General features: G+C 41.0%; 1 protein-coding gene across 3 annotated transcripts in view; it reads right to left on the reverse strand.

Moving 5' to 3' along the window:
- Positions 1-24,040, reverse strand: part of ZFHX3 (zinc finger homeobox 3) — a 752,695-nt gene that overhangs the window by 376,044 nt on the left and 352,611 nt on the right. The window contains exon 1 of one of the 3 annotated variants that reach the window (XM_068955806.1): positions 2,160-2,175. The exons of the other annotated variants lie outside the window; for them this stretch is intronic. The gene's annotated coding sequence lies outside the window, so the exon portion shown is untranslated. Of the gene's footprint in view, positions 1-2,159; positions 2,176-24,040 lie in introns of those variants that run through there. 3 annotated transcript variants of the gene reach the window in all.

Here is a 24,040-nt window from a genome sequence, read left to right on the forward strand (position 1 = left end):
AGATAGTATTTGTTGTTGGTTTGTTTTTGTTTTTTAACAGCGGGGGAGCATTGACAGAATGAACAAAGAAACAACACTGCAGCGAAAAAACCCACAGATATTAAATACAGAGCCAAGGATCCCCAAACAAAGAATTACAACGTATCACCTAAAAAACTCCCAATAAAACTTCAACCCTTCTGGATTTCTCAGTCACTGGCAGCCAACAGGACATATGTTACATATGTTAAGCCAGGACAGTGCATTATGCTTTGGAAAGGCAAACTGGTGGCAGCAAGAGGAGCAGAGGACTACCAGGGCAAGAGGAGCACGCGAGCAGACAGCAGGCAGACGAAGAGCTGCCTCTGCATGGTGGCCCGTGGCAGGGAGACAGCCGGAGTATCAGTGACGGACCAGAGCAAGAAGGCAGCCTTGAGGCTGGAGAAAGAGCTGCAGAAGTGACCAAAGTCAATCAGTTGCTTAAAAAATTAAATTAGAAGTCTGCAGTGTGGTGGAAGTCTTCATCCCTTCGATCTCTGAGCTACTCCCAATACGCCACTGAAGCTGTATGGACTCATCTTTAAGTGAAGCATTAATAATGAAAACCTATTCTCTCTGATAGATGTTATCTCGATACTTCCTGATTCCCAGAACCTCTGTTACCATTTTCTAATACATAATTTTTCTTTTCCAGAATATGCTTCTACTCAAAAACTGGGCTAAATCTTGAGGGCCAGGCCTCCACAGGCATCTGCCTGAGGAAAAACTAACTGCAAATCCCTGAGAAAGGGTCTTAAACTCTAACCACTGAATCCCGGAAACATTATTTACTAAGCACGTAAGGAATCCTTTTCCCCTGCCAGAAAAAAAATTCAATCCCTGACCGGTTTGTCTATGAGCAACATGTAGAGCTCGTGCTAAGTTCTTTCTACTTCTTTTCCATACGGCACACCTAACACAGAGACCATGGGAGAGCGCACGCAACTTCCGTATTTCAAACAAGAAATAATTAGAAAATGTGCATAAAACAGGAGTAACTGAAAACCCACCTAATGTAAATCATTTACAGCAATAACAGAGAATACTAGGTTCACCTGGGAAAGATGTTCACACATGTCTGAAACGAAGCACGTCCTTGACAAAAAGGGCCAGCCCAAGCGAATGCTGGGGAAAACTCATACACGGTAGGACAGAGAACTATCACAGCTTTCCTAACATGTACCTTCCTCAGACAGGGTATACGGGACTCCTCCTCTCAGGTCATTTGATGAGGGGGGAACCATCCCGTATTTTTATTAAAGCAGCTTTCTGTGTCCTAAGGAAACAGAAATGAAATAAATATATAACTAAACAAACACTTCAAAGATAACAATGAAATCTCACCAGATGTAGCCCGTGTCCACTCAGTCTCTTATTTTTTCTAAGTGCCTTTCCTTAGTAAAAGCCATCAAATATCATTGTGAATTAGTAATCTTTTTTTTTTGCAGCTTGGAAGAATTAAAGCAAGAGAGAAAGGGAAGGCATGCAAGAGAGAAAAAGAGGGAGCGAAAGAGAGAGGTTAAGCTCAAAGGCAGAGAGAGCGAAATGGACCAGATTATACAAAATTAAAAAGCAAATACGCGCAGACAATTTGTGCCGAGTGATTGCAAGCAATTACAGTCCGGCTTTTCTGGAGGGAAAATTGGGGGGGGGGGGGGAAGGTTATTTCAGCTTAAAAGGAGACTTTATTCATTCCTGATCAGCTTCTCCTACTATTCTCTCTTTTATTCTTGGATATCAATTTAAAAAAAAATCACCCTTCAGATGTTACATGTCTAACCCTGGGAATCCCACCCCTGGGCAGAGAGGGAGGATTTCAGCTTCCAATCGGCTCTTTCTATAGCCCTGAAAAAGCAATTTGCTCATAAAGGATAAAAAAAAAAAAAAAAAGAGGAAAGAAAGAAAGAAAAGGAGGGTGAAAAAGGAAAACCACAACAAGGGCACACGCTTCTCCTGGAGGAGAGCTTCAATTTTACTGTAATTGTCTGAAGAAGAGCTGCTTTGATCTGCAGAATTATTATTATGCTTCAAATGTCTGCCTGTTAATGTCACAGCTGTGCTCTGGCACGAGCAGGCCGAGGGGGAGCGCAGGCTAACTCAGGCCTTGCCCCAGCTGTGGGTCCCTCCCCGCCGCAACCTACCTGAGAGAGAAACTTGGTTGCAGGAGCCCCTTGGCACGAACTCCTCGCGCTGCGGCCGGCTGCCGGGAGGCAGGCGCCCCGCGCCGGGCAGGGCCGCGCCGCTGGCCCTCCCCTCCGCTGCTTGCTCCTGAAGAGAGACAGCAACTAAAATGCTGAGGCTGTGTCCCGTAAAACAGTCAAGAAAAACAGTGTAAAACAACATATTTTCTTGCTTGTTCTTCAGTCAGTAGCTGAAGCAACTGGAAAAGTCTTCAAGGCCTCTGTCATATTTCTTCGCTTTACAGAACTATTTGGTAATGCTGTAAAATTCATCTTTTAATACCTGGAACAAAGTAATCTGTTTGTTAAATTCAAAATGTTTGAAATGCATCTTTTTTTCCCATGGACTTGGACAAATTTTGCTGACAGCATATAGAAAGACTCACTCTTCAGACCGTACATGCGCTGGTTTGAGGAGGCAGCAGCGCGAGGCCATCCCCGAGCCCAAATCCAGAACGCAAAGGAGCGCCCGGAGGAAAAAGGAGCCGGGAATTTCCAGATTCTACAGCAAGATACAGACTCACATACCAAAAGCACAACCGTATTCACATTAAGTTTGGAAGTACAGAGAAACTCCAATTCTTCCAACTAAATTTTTACGTAGTTCTCTGAAAATTAAAAACAGAAGTCCCACTAATACAGCAAAAGCCTTTGCTGCTGCGGATTCCACAAAACACAAAGAAATTCAACTATTTTCCTGTTTTCTTGCTCCTTCTTACCCACCATCCCTGCATACGTATGAAAATACATGACTACAGACAGACTGTGATAGTATGATTGTGGGGTTTTTTTTATCAGAACGAGTTTAGGGTGGCTGAGACAATTCTTCACATGTCAGGACAATGACATGGTGCTCTGTTCTTTCACATGATTGGCACCAGAACTGCAGTATCAGTCTACTCTGACATCTGTTTCTCGTGTGCTACTTATATTCAGATAAAAACATTTAGAAAATATGTCTAAGAATATTACGGGAATTCTCAGAAAATAACCGTATTTAATGACGTTTTTCAAACTCTTCACCCTGCAAAGCCCAATTCTTACATGCTACCTCGTTCTAAAGTGCACTCTGGCTTTCAGTACCTCCACTTGGCAGAGACTGACTTGAGTTATCCTGGGACTCCTCTGGAGAAGTGCTTAGTACCCGTAATTCTGAGTGAGCGCACAGGAGTACAGACAGACCGACCGACCAAGCACGTTTTAAGTTGGACACTGGAAAATGGAAGCAGTCAAAAACAGACGCAACTTTCAAAATAAGGCCGCATCCTTTCAGCTATACAAGATTCTTGAAGAAAATAAACCAAAAAACACCAAAAATCTCTCTTCCTGCCTCAGAATGTCAACTATCTGAAGTTCAATGTTTCATGAACTACGCAGTCCAAAACAAGTTTAGTATCCCAGAAATTTCAGATTTTCTCCCATCAACTAAATGTATAACTCTCCTTTGCAAAACTGCTGACATCTAATTGCATGTTTTCTGTTTCACCAGCTAAGGACTGCATACTGCTTATTCTCCTCCGAGGAACTTGGTATGCACGTGTTCACCCTATGGAGGAAGCAAGCTTTGCACTCTCATCTTTCTCTAACCAGTTTATTGCAAACATCCAAAACTTCTGCTCTGTGAAGAGCTGACAGCTGTTGTTTGAAGAAGGAGTGATTTATTAATCAAATGGTCAGAGGAATTTTTCTTCAAATGTAAAATTTCTTATCCACAAAGTACAATTTTGAGGTTTAGCACTGAGAGCATTCAGTCACTGATAAGATACCAACGACCAAGTATATTCTGTGACTCACTGAAAACAGAATAAGAATTTTGAGATTTTACAGCTTTCCAGTGAGTAAAACACTCCATGAATAAACAATATATGATCTTAAAATCTCCCCATTATTATATACAGAAATGCTGTTTTAGATAAATAAAGGTTTCTAAAAATATTTGTTAAACTTTTCTTTGCTTGTGTAGAGTTAAACTCCTGATAACTGTGGCAGTCTGGCTTTACATGAGAAGTGCATGAAAAATGGTACAAATAATTTCTTAAAAGTCTCTAACACCTTTCTGAAATAGTTTGCCTGTAAAACACGGAGCATACACAAAATATACTGAGATGTGGTGTGGCACAAAGGATTTACTGGCATTAGTCTGGGATGAGCCACATAAGTCATTCAGGGCTTTGCTAATCATAAATATGCAGACACCTAAAACTCATCAATGACACCTTTATTCTATTGCATCCTAGTACAAACTGTGTTATCTATCTAAGCTGTAAACATATACAATTTTTCAGTCAAAAGAGTAGCAGGCAATAGCTGGATTTTGCTCGTTTTGGTTTCTTCAGGTAGTAATACAGATGCGTATTTAATGTATAAAGGAAAAAGGACAGTGTCAACAAGTAGAGAGAGCCATATTTCCAAGTATAAAAAAAGACAGATATCTCTGGAGCGAGAATCTGCGCGCCCTCAGTGGTCAATGAAATAGAGGCCTGGACTAACGTAAGACAAAGTACACGATAAAAATAATTCTAATTCCCATATACAGTGATTCACTCTTGGCTAAAATTACTATTTAGAAAGGACATCTTGAAGTTACAACATCTGAGGTTTTGCGATGTCCTCTCACACTGATCCTAGAGACTGCTATTGGACATGGCTCTTTTGCATTACAATTTTGCTAATCGGTCATTAAGAAGTCTACAGTTCTCATTCTACCTTTGCCAGCAACACTGTGGGTCAGCAAGTAAATTAATCTACCTCTATACCTCACTTTCTCCAGTTTTAAGACAGGGAAACACATATCCATCACTGGGTCCTGTAGGAGTTAATCTGTTAATGTTTGTATCAATCAAGTTGTCAAGTGCTATTTAAGTACTTATTATTACTCATACAATAATTCTCTCCTTCAGGGCCCTGTAGGCTTGTAAATGCCTCTCCTTCATCACCTCTGTGAAGTTCTTTTGGGGGCAAGTGAGATGATCTGGATTACAGGCTGATCAAACATCTCTTTATATGTGGTTTTATAACATGAAGTGTTCAGGAGCAAGGCATACTTGAAGTATTTTTTGCTCCCATGCGGCCGAACGTTTTGCCCTTGTTTGTTTCTCAACCTCTCTGGCAGCTGCACTGTGCGCTAGATCAGGGATCTGATGTGGCTCAAAAATATATTTGTATCTTACACCCAGCTACCACCGAGCACATAACCTTGCATGACTGTCTTTTTCAAAGGCAAGTATTACGCAAGGATCTTCGTCTACCTTAAGCTTGCTTTTCTTCCTGCGCAAACCCTCCTCTTTTGCTTGGAAATTGTGAGGGATGGATTCTGAGGAAATGTGCTGTTAATCTGGGGCATTGCTTGCTCCGATTACTCCAGAGAGAAATTCTGCTCAGTCAGGATGCGTGCTTGCAGCACGCCTTGGAGAAAGGTCCCACTTTGTGACACTAGAGCTCCATCCGGCTTCTACGCCTGGGCGGGACGAGACAGACTTTTTATCAACATCTGCGATACCCTGGAGCTGGTCACTCACCTCACCAGCATGGTGACGCTGGAGCACGCGGACTATAGCCAAACGCTGCCTGAAAACCGCAGACTCGCAGCTCACGTACTGTGCAGCCGTGCTGTGCACATGCAGCAGGCCTGAAGCTTTCAGAAAGTATTGCAGCTACCGCGTACAAGCTGTGTTGCCGTACATAGCCGCAATAGTTTGCAGCTTTCTAATCAACTTACCTACTGACACTGCACTGTCATTCGATCATGACAATATAAATCAGTATACCAACTCTTACACAACGAGTTAGTACTCTTCATCTACACAACTCTTATCTGTACAAAAGAGAAAATGTGATATTCAAGGCATGCGTTAGCTGGGATTCATAAACCCCTGCCTGCTTTGGGGGCTTCTCGAGAAAACACAGCGATTGCTCTTCTAGCCTTCTCACCAAATGAATTCTATCCGCTGGCACCAGAGGAGCTAAATGCAACACTTGTAAACAATTGAGCAGATCTTCATAAGGAAGCCTGTTCTATAAGCAGGAATGGAAGTAAAAAAGTGACACTTTAACTGTTATCGTTATGCTCCAGAAATGTCCCATTGAGACGACGAGTGGATAATTCACAATGCTGTTTCAGCCACGCTGCAGAATCAGGAGATATTGCTGCATCGTCTGCGCTAGGTGTGCAAACACACATATCTATGGTATGTAGTCGGTAGTTATTTATCACTCGTTTATTCATGCACTTTCATTTAGTCATTCGTTTAACTTTTAAAAGTGTATATTGTACAGCATGAATGACAAATTCAAAAGAAAAATATCAGCGCTCTCTGCTTCTATCAGCTAGCGTTAAGAGTACGACCTCTTCCTTTGGTTAGGTGGGAATTCTCTCCCTCATACAGTTGAAACAATCTAGACCTTTTTACCAGCAATCTGTTGATAACAGTGGTCCAAAGAACTAAGAGTTCAGGAAGAAAAGAATTTTGAGCAAATCTGTTCAATGTGATTTTCTCCGCAGTGGTCTTAAACAGACCTGGTTCTTCTAACCTCTAGAGATCAGTTCAATCAGTCTTTTGCCCACAACAATTGATCCCTGGGAAATTAGTCAGATTCTTTTCAAAAACATGTTGCTGCTAATATGTCAGCATAGTATGTAACTTCCAATTTTTTGTATTTTCAACAGAAACTGCGCTATGCGCACAACTGTAAATCTCTCAGTAAATCATATAATGAATAAGTATGTCTCTGCATAATTACTTGCTAAATAGCTCATTTTACCACTGTTCCAGCACTGGCAGTTAGCTGCCTAAACTCACGCAAAGTCAATCAGTTTCAATGCAAAATACTTTGCAGAATTTTTTTTTTTTTAACCCAAATTTCAAGCTTACTCCAGAGGCTGTTTTCCATGAGATTTTAAGTACAATCTTTCCCTTTAAATATATATCTTTATCTTTTCTTAATGCACCAAGCATGATGAAGGCAAATGGCATTAATTAAACACAGGGCTGGAGTGCTGACTATACATATTACTGGCATTTCACTCTATCTTCAAGCACCTCTTGCTATGTGCTACATGAGATGCACAGAAGAACCAGCGACTCAGTATATTCTGCTAGGTCCAAATATATGTCTGAGCGAGTTAGATAGATACAAAAAAGAGTGCTGGAAGCTGCTCTAGAACTTAAATGATTCACTTACAGGCATCTGTTAAGCATGAAACAGAGAGGTTATTTCATCCTTTCTGTTACATCCTGCCTTTCCAAAGATTTCTGCCGTTTATAGGATGGTTTGCGTGTCAGCAGACACTGGCTAGAGGCAGTCTTTCAGTTAAAATAACGCAGAGATTGTCCCTCTTCTGAATTGCACGCAGGTGCGGAAGGTGCATTCTGCGGGGACTGTGACACATGCACCCTGGCCAACAGCAGAGGTGTAAATCTTCTGCAACCTGTCAGAGCAGATTGAGTCATGGAGGGACAAACTTCTCTGTAATTTATTTTTCTTACCTTTCCTTAAGACCAAGTACCCCGTTTAAATAGAATTTGGAGTAGATGTGAAATCAACATTTGTAATAATTTCATCTATTTTTCATTTTCCTGAATATTTCAGACCTGAACAACACATCTGGTTTGATTCTGAGATTTCTGCTCCCTACCTTGTAAAATTATTTGAGTTAGTTCTCTGCTAGAAGCTCTGCCAGCTCAGTGTTTGTTCTTCAATTTCAAGGGTATTTTAGATATTTTCTTCACTTTCAGCTACAGAAATTGGCAAGAACAAATTTAGATAATGAGCCTTTATAACAGTTTCTCCCATAAAGTTACCTATTTATCTCCTATTGTAGTGGTTTAGAGAGCATGAAAATGATGGAAAAATATAGGTGAAGTGATAAATCGCTGGGACTGACAGTGAATAATTTAAAATAGTCTTTACCCATGGGGGTGACGCTCGGAACCCACCCACTCTGCGTGAACCTTTCCTAGTCACTCAGACTCCTCCTTTCATAATACTTCTAGTAATATCCTCTCTACACAGACAAATAAAACCCTGTTTATCTAACCCTTTTAATCCAAATCTGTTCTATCTCTCAGTCTGCATCACTTACCCAATAGCTACCACCTTTATCTGAATGTTTTTGATGTCCTGGATCATTCCGGATAAGCTGAGCTGCTGAGGGAGCACATACACAACACACGCTGCCAGCCATCTTTCGGAGAAGCTCACTTACCCCACAGGAAAAAAGGTTTCAAAAAGTTATCAGTAGCAAAGATTTTTCTGACAGTATTTCCCACATAAACATTATTTATGCAAATTAGAGTAGCAGAAGAGTACAGACCAGATTTTTTAATCTAACCAGCAGGAACGACGATGTTTTTAGACCTACTCTTAATTCTACATGCAGTGCTATAAACCGTGGCATTCCCCCCCCTCTCCTCAAATGCAAATACAAAATTGCATACAACACTTCACTTTAAATATAGCAAGACTCACCCTTAAAGCAAGCTCCTTGGGAAACAGCTAGAGATTGATTTTGTGTTTTGTACAGCACCAGGTACACACTCAACACCAACAAACACCAACAAAAATGATGTTAGCATTTCGTTCTTAATTACTTATCCATTTTTAGCAGAAAGAAGAAACAAATACTACAACTGCTTTCTTTGCTCAGAAGACCCTTATGCAGAGAATGATGAAAAATACTCTTTATTTCCCTCTGGTTCTCTATTTACAGAACCATCTGCGTTCAGTTGCAGGGTCCAGTTGAGCCCTGTCTGTTTCCACGTTTCCCTCTAGCGCTAATTAGTAATGCAATCCCACAAAGAGTGAAGTTGCCCGAAACCTCCCCTCACTCACAATGATTTATGTTCAATTTGTACAAATGGAGAAAATGAGATTTCAAATTTCAATGCCATTTCTGCAATGAGGTGATTAAAAGAGAGAGAGGTATTGCGTTCTACTGTATAGAATATTGATCCCAGTGCTATTTTCCTTAGCAATAACCATTAGCTCAGTATTATTTGCAAACCTCTAATGTGAACCTGGAGATGTAATTTACATTTGTGCTTTACTTATTTGCTTTAACAAAACAACACAAAAGCTCTGAGTCTTTCAATCTATCCTTATTGTCAATAAAATTAGCAGTTCATAACAAAATTAATGTATATGCAAAACCATCACTTCCGTGAAAACTACCCGAAGACTGTAAACGTTGTTCAGAACAAAAGGGAGATAAACTATTAAAAGCCTCTGGCCATTTAACAAATTGAATACCAAGCGAATTAAGATAGAGTTCCCTTTTGTCCCCTTCTTTAATTTCTGGGCCCCTGGGAGCCTGCAAAAGTTTCAGAAGTATTTGAGCGTTTCCCTAGAGAAGCAAAGCGTTGACAGGGAGTGGCTGATGGGAACATAATAGACAAACAGAAGCACATGCTTCTGCTCACAACTGGTGCTTTTGCTGCTACCCCCAGGAACAGTCGCCAACCGTACCCCTCAAAGCACAGCACAAAGTGCGCACACGCGCACACGCACGCGCGCGCACACGCGCACGCGTCCTGCATACAAATGCTTCCGGGGAGGAAGCCAAAGAGAAAAAAATGAAAAGAAAGAATGTAATCAAGGCATAAAAGAGAACAGTGCTAACCACCACTCGAGCGGCAGTTTGTCAGCCCCTAACTCTTAAGCAAGACAAGGCAGTGCCTCCTTTCTTCCTGCTTCTCTCACTGCAAAAACATCAGCTGCTTCTGCTGCCTGGCAGAGTTTAGAAGATGAGAACAAGAAAAGAAGAGGGAGAAGGGGGGAAAAAAGAAAAAGCTAATGACCCATAATTGCCATGATAGTGGAATAGGGCCTAGGCAGCTGTTTTACATTCCTGGTATGTATAGTATGCAAATATCTACAAAGGGCCGACACAGTTTCTCTATTGTGGATCCTGAGGGTAACCAAATTAGCCTTTGGCAACCATGGTAATTGGGAGGTGCTGTTCCCATTAGGAGTCCTGCAAATTATGAAGAAAAATGGACCAAAGGCTTTGTCACAAATAATAATACCAAGAAGAAAAGAGCAGGCAGCCGTCTTTGCTTTTCTTTTTTTTCTTTTCTTTTCTTTTCTCTTTTCTGTTCTTTTCCTTTTTTCTTTTTTTTATTTCTATATTGTGTTGTTAATACCTCTCTGTTTAGTAATAAGAAAACAGTTCTCAGTGCCCTGCTGGACCCTCTTGGGCTTTTCGCAGCAATATTAAGTTCTGGGGAATACTAAATATGGGACAGCAGCATCCATTCCCCATTCCCTGAGCAGAAGCCATATGATTCACACAGTATTCAGTTAGACAACACTGCCTCTGCTCTCTGTTGCGTTTAGCTGTGTGAATTAGTAAGGAAAAGACGTAACTAGTACTCTTACTTGCATACCACAAAACAGTACACAGAGCACTAGTTAGGTTTTTTTCTCCCTGACTTGGATTCACACAGATAAAAATAGATTTGTTCTATGAATCACCCAACTTGGCTGCACAATCGGTTACATTTTCTACTGCTGATTTCATTTTGTCTTTCCCTCTTCCCACCTTCTTTGATCATTTCATATTTCCAAATTCCAGCATGCAGACCACCGTTTGATTGTCAGCATCTACTAAAAAATTCACCGCTGCCAACCGCCTGAATGGAAGTCTAGGCTGTCAAACCATAAACCAGTGCCAAAAACATTAACTGTTTTTGTCTTTAACTCCCCCTTAAGAACATAGTTCATGCTCTCCATGAACGATCCTGGCCGAGTTCGCACATGTCGTCTGGCAATGCCTAGCGACACGGGGCTCAGACCAGATCTGTGTGTGCTATCACAGTTCATTAAATGTAGGTAGCTCCCCAGCCACAGTCCTGGGAATACTGTACATCCAACCCCTTCAAAAAGCCAAGATTTTGGAAAATCACAGTCACAATGAAAATTAGAAAATGGTCTCATTTGCTCTTATATTGCTTCCTTTGCAAACTTTGCATACTCCTATATTGCAAACTTTGAAATTACATTTCTTAAATAAGACTAAAGCTCTACTTTCCTGGGTTCCTTTTGGTTCAGTACAAAAATTAAAGCATGGTGCTTTCAAAAGCAAGAGCAGTTCAAACTACGAAAGCTTACTTATTAATATTTCTTCCTAGATGCTAAGTTTAGGCCAGAGTCCTGTTTTAAACTTTATCTACCTTTTCCTAATATCAGGACTTACGAAAGGCCAGCAATTACAGTTACCATAGGTCTAAGAGGGAAAAGAAAGAATTAAATTTCTGGTTTATAATCCAGAGAACAGAATATTTAAAAACAGTAGCAGAGATAGGAAAAAAAATCATCACAATGGAAAAATTTAGAAGAAAAAACAGATGAAGTAGGATGTCTGGTAAAGGAAGATTCAAGGAAGATTTCGATGCCACAGTAGGCCTTTTAGAGACTGACCAACAGACTGGCCAAAACAATGAGTTACTCCTAGATACTCATTCATAGGACAAAACTAAGCAAAGCATAAAGGTAAGCAAACAACACTGCATTTTCTAGGCTTATTTCAATTTCAGAAAACGACATTTCTCAGCGCAGAAGTTACACTGCATAATGTACACTGATATGACTGCAAAGGTGGCCCGTGACAGTTTGTTCCCCCCTTATCATGCCTTCTATCTGACTCTAGGTTGTGAAGTAGTGTTTTTGTCTGCTGCAACACTGAACCCTTTCCCAGAACTAAAACTTTTTTATCCGATTCAGGGCACGTGTCTCTTTTATTAAAAGGAACAGCTGACAATGCTCCCCTCTCTCCCTTCTACATAACAGTCTAATTTTTACATACATAGAAATCTCTATGGCCAGGAAAAAAAATCAGAAGTCCTATAATTCCCAAGCGTATCTTCTAACCCACGTTTAACGCAAAATAGTACAACCTCAGAAAAAGAAGCAAAAAGGATCCCTACCCAAGAACATCCCGTAGCCTGGTTTTAAAGCACTCCTTTAGGGCAAAGGAATGAAGGTATGGACATTTCAGGCCAAAAGGAACACCTTCAGGTAGTGCTCCAGCCTGTAAAGAGAGGCTGCCGCTCCCAACACCTTTGTTCTCTGGTCTGGGTAAAAGAGGCAACATCTGTTCCCCTTTGTGCACAGAGCAAGGCAGCGAGCACGTGGCAGACACGTCCAGAATCGGCCTGCTGGAGCAGCGCTTTTGAAAGGAATGCAAATAAGAACTCTCTGACATGGCATGGAAATAGATACTAAATTACTTGGTAGTAACACAATTAATACACTTTTAATACCAAAAACAACACTTCAGGCCCCTTAAGAATTTTTCTGGCAGGAAACTAAGTGCCTAAGGGATTAACTGGTGATTTTAATGACACATTTCAGGTTGAAATACTAGCTACCTCTCTATAAATCTTAACTTTAGAATCCCAAATTTCTTTATATGCATCCAACTGCCCCAATGAGGCTCGCGCATTCCAGGCTCCTGGCCTCCATGTTGTCCAGTTTGTGCTCCTGGCAGCGCCCGCACACCCAAGCTTCCTTCCCACACAAACTGGGATGAGAAGACAGAGCTGGCTGGTGCTGAACTTGCTCTTCTCCTGCTACAAAGTGGCGATGCACACATGCAACCAGACAACCGACAGCTCTCCTGGGTCCAGTCAATGCGGAAGTAAGCTTTATGGCCGTAACCTTGACTCTAATAAAAAGTAATACTTGTACGTAAAGCAGTCATATACCATGTCAACATGGAACAGACAAAAACCAAACTTTTCAAACCATATACGGTCATTTCCTACAACAGCTAGATCTAAAATTCACAAAGGGAGAAGTTCTTTTTGCACTGGAACCAAGTAATACACGAGATTTGTCTTCTGGGTAGGGCACACCTTGCCCAGAGTAAGAGACGTGGTCTGTTTGTGCGAGGGGCCTAATTGCACGCGTTCCCTTAACTAACTGGTGTGTGAAATTAGAGCCAACATTCGTAATTTCAGGTTTTGCACAAGCAGTCTGTCAGAAGAACAAGTGCTAAACTTTATGTTCAAGGTGAAAGTAGTCTACGCACACAATAACCTCAAGGGCTTGATCCAGTGATTCCTGTCTGTGCAGAAAGGAGCCAAAAATGCCACGACCCGCTTCAATATCTGCAGCACTGACAACTTCCCACCTCTCTGCTGTGAAGACAGAGCTGCCACATAGTAAATCAGGGGACACAGAAAGCTCCTGAATTCCTTCATTGTAAGGCAGGCTATGTATCAGAGCTGCTTTAAAGAATCCAAGAAATGTAAGACCACCGACTCAGAGGCAAAATGTACGGCAGCAAAGAGCCGAACCACAGAACCTGGAAAAAATGGGGTTATTGACTAGTTTCTGCCATGTGAGCCGGCAGAAAATCAGGCTAGTTTCCAACACAGTGGTGCTGGGGAAAGTCAGAATAGAAATGATTCCATAAAGCAGTTCATTCTAGATGACCTGGTTCACACTGCAAATGTGCAAATCCCCCCAAAGACCACTTGCAGCACCATCAATGCATCTAAACCTTGAGCGGCACTGGACCTCAGTTCTCCAAAAGCTAAGATTTTAAATGCTCATCCCCATTCCGTTCTGGGCTCTCCCATCATCGTCTTTCTAGACAGCTTGCAGAAGACAGCTAACGCAAAAATCCTGCTGATCTGGATGTCATGCAGATTGCCGGCCAATACCCACAGGGTAAGCAGTGGCCGCCCAGGTAAGACTTCTCAAGCAGCGAGTGCCTGTTTCCCAAGTGCTCTGACACCGAACGCCTGACCCTAGCTTACACCAGGTCTCTTTACACCAGGCCGCCAGTGTAAAGGCTCTTCAACGTGACTGCAAACGCCAGAGGAGTATAAAGGGCTTTTAAACTAAATAGGAATCAGAACAACAACTGCAGGAATTCACGGTCATTGTAATGGCTGATAAAAACCTGAATCAATGAGAGTTTTATCAAATTTGTAGAAAAAAATTAAAAAGTAAGACTCCATAGAATATGAATGCTTTTATTTTTCATACTTAGACTAACTCTTTATCTTTAAATCACTATAGCAAATGTCTTAACCCCAGATCTTTATTTTTTCATGGTTTCCCCTCAAGGCCTCTTTAAATAGCCAGCAGAAGAGTCACTTCCCCTGTAGGTGCAGTTGGCACGCCTGCAAGTGTACTTAAAGTTTGCGTCTGATCAAGTTATGTGTATTGGATGTGAAACCAGTTAGTCAATTCTTTCAGGTCCCTAAGTGGCGATTTGTGGTAATGTCTACATCAATACTAACAGAGCGGTTTGCTAGCTGGTTTACGTAAAGCAAATGTCTAAAGGATGGAGGGGCTGCCTCCAAGGGCTCTCTCAGCTAATGGAGATGTGGCTGAAAAAAGAAACATACAGATACAAAAGAAGTGCTGCTTTTAAAAGGACCATACTTTACAGAAACCTACAGCCCACAGGAGATGACAGGCAGGCATTGCCTAGACACATTCTCCTTATTCATATCTGTCTTCTGGACATACATCTTCCAGGGAGCCTTCAGACAGATCTCTATTTTGCCACCCCTACCTCCCTTCCTGACTTTCCTCCCTCATTCTTAGCACAAATGAGGTATAGCTCAGATTCATGCATTAAAAAGAAAAAAAAACGGCTTTGCTTTTACAGTCATTATCATTCCCCTTCTCTGCTCCTCCTGCATTTGCTCACACCTAGGGCTCCAAACGGCATATACAGGCCACAAACTAAAAAAAAGCAAAGGTCAAAAATATCTTTTTTTTTAATCAGAGAAAACACTAGGGTAATGTGTAACTAAAAATTAGAAAAAGGTGAAGATTTTATATGAAACAAAACTACTATGATTAATGAAAAAATCAGGAACTAGCTACTGTTAACAAAAAGCTGCACACTCATAGAGACATGGTTCAAAATAGAAAATGATGAAGGAAAAACGTAAGCAATAAGCAATACAGGATTCTCTCTCCCTTTCCCATAATACCTTTTCTTTTTTTAGGATTTTTCTTTGTGGTCCTATATAGAACGCAGACTCTCAGGAGGAAGGATTACCTTTTGTTTGTGTTTGTAAAGTACGTGGCCGAATGAGCTGATCTTAGTTAAGTACTACTGCATTACAAATAAAAGTACTATAATCACATTGGGTGTTCAGTGTAAGAACTCCTTCCCACATTTAATTTCTCTGTGAGATTCCATGCATGTCTGAGGCACTTCGGAGAAAATGAGATCTTTTGTGATATACCAGAATTTTAGCTCTCCTCCCCATACATAATTTTTCTGTTCTCCTTCTGAAGTGAAACCTCTCTGAGCAAATATACTACCTGTGTCTATGCAGAGCTCTGTATTTTTAGTAAGGTAACAGAATTAGCAGCTTATAAAAATAAAGAAACCTAGAGAAGAAATTGCCCTGTGCTCCCTTTGGCAAAAAAAGAGGCCCAGTTAGTTCTTTAGGGGGCGAGACTGTGCAGGACATCAGCCCAGGCTGGCTCCGTTCCCTCACCCTTACAACACACAAGGGCTCTCGCTGAAATCCTGGCTCAAGCCAATGGCTAAGTCAATGACTAAAACTCCTGTTAGGCCTCACTGGATTTGATATGTCACCCTCTGAGAACTAGAATACATATTTTCTGAAGATTTATGTAAATGTGCTCGATATTTAGCTTCTCTCTTACTACAGGACAAACTCCCGAGGCCCTGTTTCGGAAGCGAGTAGCTGGCACTTCAGAAAACTTTGGAATTAAGTTCCCACTGCTTGGACGTGAAAATTTCCAAAGGTTTAATGAACCAGCACACAGAAGGCAGGCAACAGCCACACTGAAGTGGTATTCAGGAACGTGCCCTCTCCTAAGAAAGGTTCCTAACAGCAGGCTGCCAAACTGAGGCAGAAATTCTTAGTAAACGAAGATAAAATTTGCAACTGATAAGCATTTTTCAATATTTTATCTTTAAAAATGCTGTTCATGTTGTCTTTCTTATATTTTTGTTATCATTTGTTAATTGTTCCTTTTATAATTATTCATCGCCATCTCTCCAAGTCAGTAGTGCAAGCATTTCGAATAAAACTTATGGAAAATATCCATAAATATGGTGCTATCTAGCAAGGCAGTTACCTACTAGTTTAGAATTTGCGGACTACCGCACAGTGAGCACACATCGCTGATTTATAAAACTTCCGCAGCCTGTAAATTCCAAGGGGCAGCGCCGAATTCATAAGCTATAGGCAAGCCAGAGTGAGGGGCTGCAGCCGCCACCCACTCGCTAACCAGAAAACAAAAGCACCATTCCTCTAGACTTTTCATTCAGTTGTTGTTGTCTTTATTAACTGATATAACTGGTGTTTCTGCCTGCTGAGGAGAGAGTAGCATGAATCTGCACTACCCATATGCATCAAATGCAGTCCAGAAGAGAAGGGCATTCAGATTCCCTTCTAATGCTTTCCCGAGCTTCCTTCAAACAGAAAGCACAGAAATGAGGGAACTGACCACAGACTGCACCACTTTTTAAGGCTCTAAAGTTAACTGATATAAGACTGAATAACTCTCTGCACCAAATTCAAGATGATGTTCAAAAGCACGCATGTAGGCAATGCAAATACACATGTGTTGTAGCACATAGTCTGTTAGCTTAATTTAGGACCACAATCACCTCTGGTAAGAATACATCTGAGAACTGGAATGACAATGCTCCTGAAAGTGGGGTGCCACTATTGTTTGATTTGCCGCCAGCACAACCAAGACTTTCAGAGATTACCAGCAGGGCTCGCACACTGGCCAGGAACAGACTGGAAGGGCATGTGCGGAGGGAATATCCCTCAGGACTGCCTTTGCAGAGGAAGATCTGTTGCTTTCTAATCCCTCTGCAATGGTAAAGGGTCCAGAAGGAGTGACTCAGCTTCTATGCAAATACCGCATAGCGAAAAAGATGGAAAGTCCATAGACTTTCTCAGTGCCCTTGGGCAAGTCACCTTCTGTGTTCAGGTTCAAAGGGGGATGTAAAAAATCGACTACTTCCCTACATTGGCTATGTGCTGATTTACAATTTACTCAGTCATTTAAATCTACTGTTTAAGTTTAAAACCTGTAAACTAGTAGCAGGAAACTTCAGCTTCGCACAATTTGTTGCTATTTATTATAATAAAGTGCTATATATACACTCAGCAGTGGCTTAGATAGAGTAGATCCTATCGCTGGCAAAAAGATGGAATAAATGATCTCTCACTCAAGGTCGTCTTCAATCCCATTTTCTAAGACTCTACAATGAAACCCCTTGTCTCAGAGTGGAGCACAAACCCTCCATGCCCGCTTCTTCTCTAGATATTTAACTCCTTGCCCTCTGACTCAAGGGCATTTATTCCATTGGAAGCCAGATTGCATATTCACTTGGAATCCCATGTCTGCTTGAGTTCTGCACTGCATCTTCAGTAATGAAGATGCTTAGCTTTTTCAGCCCCTTATTCACATCATCTAAGACTTAAAGACTTAAAAAAGAAAAAAAAAAAACTGAGAAACTGAGTTACCAAACTTCAACAAAAAGACAATTTCCAACTCTTTCAAATCTGTTGCCTCTCTCAGTTCTTCCACAGAAGGTAAAGACTCAACCTTGCTGAAGGAATTTTCAAACTGCTGTTTCATTTTCTCTTACTAACAGAGAGCTGTGGCCCAACAACTGCAGGCAGAAAGAGGATAAGATAACTTGTGAGATAGAGAAGGTCTAGAAAGATTATTTATGTATTTATTTATTCAAATAATTTGCCTTAATTAGGAAGATACATTTTGATTTCTATTTGAGTTTTTAGTTTTAATGCATCAGTATAGTAAGTATCATAAAAACACAGTAAACACCACCTTCCTATAAATTTTAGCTGTTGCCTCAAAGTTTATCAGGACTGACCCTCTGAAGCCCAGCCCTACGACCCCACCTGAGCAGAGCGAGCCCTTCTAACCATGAAGAGCCCCGTTAACATCGAAGGGGCTTCACTGGAGAGAAAAGGTGTTCTCTCCCTTTCTCCTCCAAGACTCAATGGCAAGGTTGAGGCTATGAGATTAGCTCAAAAATTAAAAAAAAAAAATCCCAATTCTAATCATACTATTTGTACTGAAAGATAGGTGGGCTTAGTATTTTTCAAGCCTGTAACAGAAAAAGTCACTGCCACAAACACTTCACTGACCCTGCTTCTCTTGAAGCTCTCACTGGTTTCAGTGGGAAATGAATTCAGAATTATTAAGACTATACTGTAAAGAAAGATGAAAGACGAGAAAGGGAGCAGAAGGAAAGAGATGTGTATTCAGGAGAAGGTTGCTTATGGTAAAGATTTTTTTAAAACTATCGGTAGTTTTTACAGGTATAGTAATATGTAGTACACAGTACATCTGTTCCTGCTTTTTGGGTTAGCTTTCATCTCCATATTCATTTTCGTTGTTCTCTTTAAACCAAGCAGAGAATAACTGCTAGGCATTCTCGAAAGTCCGGAAGAACGTTCATTTATTTCCCACATTTTTCTTCTATATTTTTGGGAATTACAGCATGTCATTTCCTACTGTTATGGCATAAATATTAAGAGAGAGAGAGAGAAGGATTGTATTTATTCACTTATAGTGTATGTGATAGTGATTTCCATGTGATTAGATGCAAGGACATGTAGTAAATTGCATTTAACATTCAAGCTTGTTGAGGGTGCAAGACACGCAAACTCAGTTCCACACTAGTGAGATCGGTGAGATTTAACAGAGATTTAATGACTCTGTTATAGCAGCTGAGAGTTGGATTTTTGACCAGTAAACAGACATAGTCTGTCTTACCAATGGATGCAGTATTTTCTCTCCATTACTGATGTCCCTGAGAAATATGACTACAACGCTGAGAACTTTTTTACAATCAGAGGAAAAAAAATAAATTGTTTTAAAAGCATTTTTCATTAATTATAATTCTTGTCTCTCTGAGTTGGACTTATGGGAGGTTATATAATAGATTTATAGGCCAAAAAGCTACTTTACAAAAAACTTTAAATATAGGTTAATTTTAAAAAAGAAAATCATTGAACTGTAATATTCAAATTATGCAAAATCAAATCTACAGGTCCATTTCAATAATTTTCCTCTTCATGAAGACTACACTACGCAGGCATCTGAATTTGTGCTAATGACACAAAGCTGTAGTTGTAAAAAGCCTAAAAAGGGAGCGAAAGGGGCATATATGGGATATTCTGGATCCATACAAACAGCTGAAATACAGATGTAGTTACTTCAAATATTAATATACATGTATTTCGTCAAACCTAAAGTCCATCATTATGAAACATTTAACTAACTTAAAGCTGGTTCTCTCCCTTTCTTTTATGCCTTCTAAGTGCCCTGTGATCTATAGCTATCAGTCAATAATCAAGACAACGGTGGGAATGACGCTGACAATCAGAGAAGTCATCTAAACTGAGCAGAGTAGGATCTGCTAAACAATTCTACTGAAAGCGTCACGGTATTTATTGAGGACACCTCAGACCAAGAATCAAACTCTGAGCAAAAATCTCAAAGAGCTCTCAAACTTAAATAGAAGCATTAAAGACATATGAAACAAAACAAAGGTCATCCTGACAAGCTGCTCTGAAAGAAGCATGCCTGTTCCTCTTGTGCTTGGTCTAATGGGAAGGACCATACTCTCAAACAGCATGACAGTAACTCATTCCTCCTAAACAACCTTCTTAGGGTCTATGAAAACACTGCTGTCCTTACCCACCCAAAAAGCTCACCAACCTTAAAGTCATCAAACAGAACTTCAGGGATAGCACAAGCACTCAGGCAAGGTTTCACAGAGGAACCCCCTTGAAAACTCTGAGCTTTCCATCAGCAAAGTTATTTGTTGCTGACTAAATTAATTTCCTAGGTTCCTTTCCTTGCATTACAGAGCCAGAAAACAGACAAGCTATATTGTTTTAGAGAACAATCAAACTTCTAAGAACTTAATGACATTCATCATTCTGTATCTCACCTTATAACAGTATTTAAGATGTACAGTAAGCATCCACAAATGCCCTGTTTCGTGTGTTCCAGCTACAAGATGGTTTCCTTTAGGATACAACCACAGAGTGGAAAAGCGATTTATTATTATTGAACCAGAAGAAACATTTGCAAATACTGCACTCCAAGTGCATGGCTCTAAATGCTTCCTAGGCTTTCAGCTCTGAAGTCTTGAAAACGCCGTGTAGTTCCAAGTACAGACAAACGCTGTTTTAACTGTTTGCTCACAACTGCAATCACAGATGCACGTATTTGCGAATACAAGCGGTCAGATCTGTGTTACTGTAGACACTGATACACACAACAGCCTCGAGGTGTCTGTGGTGCCCAGGGAGCAGTCCTCGCGGAGCCGAACTCCACCGTGCGGAGGACGTTCCTCTGATGGGTGCCTCCCCGCCCCCGGGTGCAGAACCATGTATCAGGTCTCCTAACTCAGGCCTTCCTTCCTTGCAGAAAAACGGACAAGGTTTATTTCAACAGATGAAAGGACTGAAGATGACTATGCTGAAGAGGAATAATAAAAAATGCTACACACAAAAATCAAAGGAAATGTGCTACCCAATAAAAAGAATGTTTAGCACCTTAAACAAACACGAGAGAGGACCGCTCCGTTTTGTTTGTACATGCGTGGCAACTGCATCAGCCCGGGCCGTTTCTTTGTGAAATTTGAGGGGTTTGTTACTGACAGTTTTACATCTGCTTATACCAGTGTGCTTTTACTATGGTCATGATACCGTGCTTAAAGAGAAATGATGGGCCCGCTTCAGAAACTGGAAGGGAATTTAATGTCCTCACAGTAATTACTGCCTGGGACCAAATATTTTGACAAATGAGCGGCTTGGACCTGGGCTGATGGGCTTCAGTTCCTTCAGAATTTTAGCCCTTCCAGCCATCACTCAAACCCTGGGTAAGAACTCAGTCAAAACAACATGTCTGATACTCTCTGACAAACTGCAGCGAGCAAGACGAGAATAAAAACTCTGCTGAGAGCCCGGTGGCCTCTCTGGCCTTCTGCCTTAAGTCTGAAGAAATCACGTGGAAGGCAGTGAACAAATACACAAACTCACTCTCCCAAACTTGGAAAAAGGAAAAATAAATTCACTCATTTACCCTTTCTGCGGTCAAATCTACTCCGTTCCCTGAATACCAGGCATTAAAAAACACAAATATGCTTCAATTAAATTCAAGGATAGGTTAAAACGTAAACTGACAAACCAAAAAAATGGAAGAATTTTGGTTATGGATTCCCAATAACTAAGTTTCAAGGGTCCCTTCCTCCCTTGACAGCCTTTCCTATCTATCTTTGGAATAGTCTCTCTCTAATCCCCGATAATATTCCTCTCTTTTCACTAAAGATGTGGTTGGTGTGGCAGACGGAAGAGCAGAGCACCAGACTGACCTGTACCACACGTTTCACAGCAAGTCTCTCAGTAAGAAAAGGCTCTCCTTTTCGTCTGTTCTTTATTATGACAAAGGCTGTCTGGGCGCATATATACAGGTGTTTTCCCTCCCCCAAACCAACCCAAAAGTGAATGTGTTCTTTGTGGAAAAAAAGGCAGCTTTAATGGAAAAAAAATTTCATCGAGCAGAAAGGCAGCGCAAAAATAAACAGATAAACAGGGGAAGTGGGCCAAATGAAGTCAAAGCAACGTACTTAACCCACCTGGAGAGCAAAACAGGCCATCCAGTCTCTGTTAGCCAATCACCTGGCGTTTGCGACGGGGAGGAAAATCCGCACGGGCTCATGTGGCTGAAGAGCGTTTGCTACCCGTGGCGGTGCTGCTAGGAGAGCTCCGAATCTTCCCACGTCCCCTGTCACGCGGTGGAGACTGGCTGCTGGAGCAGGGCTGGGGGGACGGATGAGCTGGTGGAGGGGTGGGGGGATCTGCCTGGGTGCGGAGGCTTGGTCAGAATTTTGATTTTTTTAAGCTACATTCACTGACTGAAAAAACCTACAGTTTATTCTTTTTGGGTCATACGAGGGAGCCACTGGCAAAGATAATAATATACGAAGCAAGAGAATGAGAGGGAGAAAGAGAGGAGGAAGGGAGGGAGAGAGAGAAAGAGAGAGAAGCAAAAGGCTTTCTATTATTCGGGACACTGGTGATGCACACTGAGGCAGTTGGAAGATTAAATTAAGTATTATATCTGCTGACCCCATTGCCATGGTTACCGGACAGCGGAAAATATTAATCAAGCCAAGCCTTTTCAGCCGAACATACCAGAAAAAAAAGCTAAATATAAATATATATGTATATATTCGCCATGCTAATGTGGGGTGCCAGCAACCAAACCACCTGATATCATCAAGATAAACAAATTTAAAATATCCTTGCCGCACGGAGAAGGCTGACGTCACTGTGGAGAGCGTAGCACTGGGAATGGAGCCTGCAGCGTGCTTGCTTTCTCTTCAAATGATTAAAAAAGAATTTAAATAAGGAACTGAACATCTTGCTGGATGGCTGCGTTGAGGGTGTATTTAGGGCTCTCTTTCCATAGCGAACTAAAGGACCATCTCCCAGCCAGTAAGAGACTGTGCAAAGGAAGACAAACAGAACAGAAGCACCGTAAACAGGAATTAGCTAAGATTTCAGTCTATCTTCCAGTGAAAGACCCAAGAACTCAAGCCCACACACTGCTTCTCAGGCTTGGACCTGACCTTACTACGGACCTGTGAATTTCCGCATCAGGAGACACTGACTCCCCTCAACGCTGCATCTAGATGCCATGTGCCTCTGGCAGGGGATAAAAATGCCTCCCACCAACTTCATATTCACCTCATTATCCATATCAGGAAAAGCTGGAATTAGTGCTCAGAGGAAATGTAACTGAAGTCTTGATCCATATGTCAGGAAAAAAAACATTTTTTGTAGATTCTGTATACGCAATCTGCAGTTCTCTACCTTCCTGCAAATTTGCTATAGACCCTGTTTACCTGACAAATACATGATATCCTTGCACTGCAAAATACTCAGTTATCTAAGGCGACAGAGAACAAACATTATTTTACCGAGCTGAAAAAAGAATATGATCATATAATTAACGTGTACCATAATGCAAAATAAACTTCTGAGTAAGACTACATCTGCAGCCCTGCTGTTGTCTCCTGACTCCCGAGTTCTTATCTGTATACACATTAAGTATCTTTACTTGAGACACCAGATTTGTATGGAATGTTTTAAAATTTCAGAAAGGGAAAAATACTGTTTTATGTAGTTGTTGCTGACTTACATAATAATTTTCCATTAAGTATTCTAAATACACAGAATACTGAGGTGACAACTACCACGTCCTTTAGTTTTGATCTGCCACAGACTGAGGTGCTAAAGAGAAGGTGTTGGAACAAATAGAAAAACAAAGAAATAATAAGTCACTAGACCCAATGAAAAAGCCAAGCATTGTGAAGGAATTTAAGACTTAAGTAATTAATACATAGATAAAAATAACATAAGTCTTATAGCAGCTTCTTACAGAGCAATATACTTGGTATCTAGTAAACCAGCTCCAGTAATGATTAAACCAGAATGAAGAAACATCTGGTTAAAGTCTGACACAGCAGGACACATGAGCTTCTCTAACAGGAAAATTGTGCACCTCCAATCTACCAATGTTTTTGAGTACATCAAGAAATTAAGGAAAAAAAAGAGAAGTACGAAGTTCTCTGACAGAAGGGCAGAATTTAAGAAGCAACTGTAAATGGAACAATCTTGTTCATCCTCTTCAGCACTATATATAGAGAAGAAAAAGATACGCACGCAAAATGCACACAGCTGAAACAAAGAAGAGCAACGAAAATGTTTTCTACCACTTGGAGCATGGAGAAACAATCTCTCTGGACTGGAGCAAAGATTGCTATAAAG

The sequence above is a fragment of the Struthio camelus genome, chromosome 10, assembly GCF_040807025.1.
Source record: "Struthio camelus isolate bStrCam1 chromosome 10, bStrCam1.hap1, whole genome shotgun sequence".
NCBI classification, from domain to species: Eukaryota; Metazoa; Chordata; class Aves; order Struthioniformes; family Struthionidae; genus Struthio; species Struthio camelus.